The 5,263-nt window shown below is 37.1% G+C and overlaps 1 non-coding gene across 1 annotated transcript; it reads left to right on the top strand.

The window, feature by feature from the left end:
• The first annotated feature begins 4,929 nt into the window (after positions 1–4,929).
• On the top strand, positions 4,930–5,036 carry LOC145080763 (small nucleolar RNA R71). Its single transcript, XR_013695349.1, has one exon. It is a non-coding gene; the product is annotated as a small nucleolar RNA R71 (small nucleolar RNA).
• Positions 5,037–5,263: the final 227 nt, after the last annotated feature.

Raw genomic sequence — 5,263 nt, 5'->3', positions numbered from 1 at the left:
GATCGACATACCTTTGCATCTTTTGCAGGTGCACTGTTAGAGATTCTCCATGACGCATTTTGGCGGAAATCATGTTAGTGAAAATCTCGTAATGCTCCTGCCTCGCGTTCTGGTGGTATCTCTCCAACAAGTCTTGGTGCATTTCATACGGATATCATGATGCAATGAACCTTCGTTACATCACGTTCATGAGTCTCAAAAGCAGTCATTTCAGCCTGAGTAGCAATTTCTGGGTTGATCTTCTCGAGCTTCTCATCGAGGACATACTCCTTGTCCTCGTAGCGAGCAATTGTGAGAATGTATCTTATCCATTTGCTAAAGTTTGTTCCATCGAAAGTCACCTTTTGGCAAAGGCTCATCAATGTGAATGAACTAGCAGCAGCGTTGTTCGCGTTTGACATCTACAAATAGAAAGGACAAAGATAGATTAGAATTTGAATCCCTAATTAACACCCAATAAGAAAAATTAGGGCTAGGATCCAACAACAATATTTACATATTAGAAAAGGGATGCCGTAATCTAACATGCAAACAATTAGAAGGTAAGTGAATGACGATTCACTAATTCTCCACCATGAAAACATAACTTTAAGTTCTAAATGTATTGAGAATTCCTAGGTTTGGATGAGATTCATTGAAAATTTTCAATGGCATGTTTAAATCTCGATATGCCCCTGTCGTTTGTGACTGGGATACCGAAGATCACAAAGTGGGTGTGAATTACCATGCAAATTCACATGGAAAGGACAAAGATAGATTAGAATATGAATCCCTAATTATCACCCAATTAGAAAAAATTAGGGCTAGGATCCAACAACAATATTTACATCTTAGAAAAGGGATGCCGTAATCTAAATGCAAATAATTTGAAGGTAAGTGAATGACGATTCAATAATTCTCCATCATGAAAAATCTAACTCTAAGTTCTAAATGTATTGAGAATTCCTAGGTTCGGATGAGATTCATTGAAACTTTTCAATGGCATGTTTAAATCTCGATATACCCCTCTCGTTTGTGACTGGGATACCGAGGATCACAAAGTGGGTGTGAATTACCATGCAAATTCACATGGTGCCTTCATTGTAACAATCACCTATTCGATGTGCCGGTAAACCACACACGCTCCATCGAACTATAATAAACAATGAATCACCCTTTGCCACCTTTGCTTAGAACCAATTAGTGTGCCGGTAAACCACACACGCTCCACTAACTTCTTAGCAAGGATGCAAAGTGTAATTTCATGGGATTGCATCAATTCACTTTTCCTAAAGTAACTAAGATTGGGAATTTTGAAAAAAACATGTAGTTACTTTGTATTTCATATTACACTTTTAATGAGAAGATAAGGTTGCCCTATCCTACCCATTCGTCTAACGACCCTCCACCGATCAAGCAAGCGGTGGATGTGAGTGTACACCCATTAAGTGCCATTTTATAGGTAGCGACCTTATACCCACCTTATAGACCGGCTTCGTGAATGAGGCCTACTAACGGTAAGACTAGCATTTTAATTATACATATATATATATATATATATATATATATATATATATTAGTCTTGTAATATTATATTAGAATAGGGTTGAATTTTAAACTTGTAAAATTCTAGGGTTTGAAATTTAAATTGTCTAAATTAAACTTTTAATCACAAAACACAAATTTCAAAACTTGAGGGCAAGTTTTAAACTTTTCAAAACATAGCGGATCAAATAACAAATAAACTAAATTAACATTTAATCACATAATTATCCATATTTGTTTTATTTAATAATTTCTTGCAAAACAATTTACCAATTTAATCAAAATAATTAATCAATTATCACATACGGAAATAAATATTTTATTAATTGATAAATATCTTCAATTAGATCAAGAATATACTCATATATATATATATATATATATATATATATATATATATATATATATATATATCATAAAATCGGATTTATATTAATCTAATATGATAAAGGCAAGTATCTCAAAGATAAACAGCAAGAAATCCCGACATTTGCTCTTTCTGACGCTTGGACTCGCCGAGTACCCTAATGGACTCGCCAAGTCGAGCCTACTCGCCGAGTCCACTATGGGACTCGCCGAGTCCATCATACAGAAACATAAAATTCGAATTTATCAAGCATCAAACAAGCAACCAATGCATCAATTCAATAGAAACCAATCTAGGCTCTGATACCACTGATGGGTTTTAGCCATATGAACATTCCTATGTGCACATGCAAACCCTAATGCTTGGATCTAGGTTTCTCTAATTAAACATACATTGAATCCAAGACTTCTAATGGCTAATAGATTATAATAACAATAAGAAATTAGAATTAGAAGTTTACCTTGAATCACTTGCTTGATCTTCTTGTCCTTGGAGCTTTAGAGTCACAATTGTCACTCCTCTAATGGCTTACAAACACCAACTAGCAAGAGGATGATTTGAGAGAGAGGAGAGGGAAGAGAAAATCGGCCAGGGTTTCTTTTCTATCAAGAGTGCCGATTTCCCTTTACCCTTAAGGTCTATATATATACTAGTGAGGCTCTTAGGGTTTCACCCTTAAACCCTAATTGGATAACTTAGGCCCTAAGCAATCCAATACCCTAATTGATAAGCCTTTGGACGAATTCTAAGCCTATCCTAAGCCCTAGAGATCGTCCACCTTTATCCATAAGGGATTTATAGCCCAAAGTCCAACTATCATACAATTGACAGTTTATGCCCCTTTATTCAATTAATCTCTTTAAGTCACCAAATTAATTCCTAATTAATTTATGACTTATATAAATCAAATAATAATATTATTATTCCTTATATTATTCTCATAATATATTAATAATATTTCTTCTCTCATAATAAATCATCCTGTCAAGTTGCTATGGTGAAGGCAACCCAAAAGGACCATGCACAACCGGGTCAAATACTTGCCTAATATAGTTGCAGCCTTAGACACTATTCCAACACCAAGTATGCATAATCAAAGTGGATAAATTCTTTAATAGCTTTGCCTTCCTTCAATCGATTCTCCAAGTGAACGGGAAAAACATGCACATCTGGTTCATAAAGGGTACTAATGGGTTGCAGAAACCAATCGGGATTTTTCGTATGTACTCGTCGAGTTAGCAGGTACGACTCGGCGAGTCAGTGAGCTTTCAATACTTTTAAGGCTTTCTTGATAATCAGCTTCCTCGATCAGCCTCTTTATCTCCTCCAGATCTCCATCAATATCAGAATTCTCTTCCAAAGATAATAAGAATTTATTTGGATTGTTTTCTTGCAAGCGCGAGAGCTCTTTTTTTTTTAACAATTCGTCATCCAAATCTATTGAGGAAATTGTATCCTCTCTTGACTCAATGTGCTTATCCATTTCCTCAGCTTTAAAAATCACCGAATCATCCCCCACCCTTAATGTAGCGTAGATTCACGCATATCTACCAAGGCACAAGTGGTATTCAAAAACGGTCACCCAAGAATGATTGGTACATTAAGGTCCTCCTCTATGTCTAATATTATGAAGTCAACAGGAAATATTAGTTTATCGAATTTGATAAGAAGATTTTCACACACTCCTATTGGATGTATCATCGTTTTGTAGGCCAAATGGATCTTCATATGAATAGGCTTTGGGACCGGAAGGTTTAACCTTTGGAAGAAGGAATATGGCATAATAATAATACTTGCCCCTGAATCAGTCAATGCGTGTGTGGTCATTATGTTCCCAAATTGACAAGGTATGGTGATGCTTCCTGGATCGCCCCTCTTTTCTGGCAGTTCATTCAACACTATTTCAACGTCTTCCGTATATCTTCTAGTTGAAAAGAGGTGTTTAAGCAAACTTGCATAATTCGGTGTTTGAACTATTGTTTCAACAAACGGAATATTCACTTGGAGTGCCTTTATGTGCTGCATAAACCTTCTATATGCTTGAATCTGCTCATCAGGTATGGCTCTACTCGGAAATGGCAGTGGGGGCCGGTAAGATTTCAAAGGAAAGCTGTTTTTGCTACCAGGTCATGGACTCGTCGAGTCAATGTTCATGACTCGGCGAGTCGATTCGGGTTTTCTGTTTGCACCTTGTTGGGATTCTTCTGGATAGGGGTCAGAGGAGTGAAAATTATTTCAAAATCTATTGTTATTTCCTTCACATGCGCCATTCTGGGATTTTGTTCGGTATTGCTAGGAAGTTTATTGGTTGCTCTTTGGTTGAACTGTTGTGCAAGTTGGCCTAGCTATTTTTCAATGTTATGAATGGATGCTTGTTGATTCCTCAGCATAGCTTGCTAATCCATCATCATACCTTGGTGCTCCCTTAACATATTTTGTTGCTCTTTTATTGTAGCTTCTGTGTCATTATATATCTTCTCATATGCAGCTACAAATCTCGTGAGCATGTCCTCCAAATCAGCTTTTTTATCTAGTACCGTCTCCTCTTTTTGATAAAAAAACCCCTTGCTTTTTGCCTATATTTCTTCTCTTTTGTTTTTTTGAATTCATCGTAGGGAAGTCATTCCTTCTTGGGTTTCCACCAATGCTCATCATATTTATCACCGCTTGAATAACACACTTGAGCTTTGTTGTTCCTGTTCTCGTCCAAATCATAATCTTTGGTAAGGGGAGGTCCATTACAATTCTCACATCCCACCCGAATAACGTGGATGGATTGGTCCATCTTGGTCATTCTTCGATCCAAATTCTCCAACTTAGCCATCACTGCTGCCAAGCTATTATTAACTGAGTTCACTACCCCACGATTTGGTTCATTCCTTGAATTATGATATTCTCTAGAGTGCTTAGAGAATTCTTCAATTAGTTCTTTGATCACCGGGGGTGGATTCTTTGTGAGAGGTCCTTGTGAATCAAGGAGCTTCCTGGTTGTTACATTGACTCCATCATAGAAAATGGAGACTTCTTGTTGACTATTTAGATCATGATGTGGGCAGTTCCTTAGTAGGCCCTTGTATCTCTCCCAAGCCTCATATAGTGACTCTCCATCTTGTTGCTCAAAGTTTGCGATGGCCTTCTTCAACTTTGCTATCTTTGATGGAGGGCAAAATTGATCAATAAATTCTTCTTTCATTTTAGCCCATGTAGTGATGGATCATGTAGGAAGTGATTTCAGCCAATCCTTTGCAGCTCCCTTGAATGTGACCGAAAGCATACGAAGCAAAATAGTTTCACGAGGCACATTTGGAACATTGAAGTAGTCGGCTACATCGTTGACCTCGTCCAAATTTTTGTATGCGTCTTCGTGATCTT

The sequence above is a fragment of the Lactuca serriola genome, chromosome 1, assembly GCF_051521515.1.
Source record: "Lactuca serriola cultivar US96UC23 chromosome 1, Lser_US96UC23_V15, whole genome shotgun sequence".
Classification (NCBI taxonomy): domain Eukaryota; kingdom Viridiplantae; phylum Streptophyta; class Magnoliopsida; order Asterales; family Asteraceae; genus Lactuca; species Lactuca serriola.
This window is presented reverse-complemented; position numbering and strand designations above follow the sequence as displayed.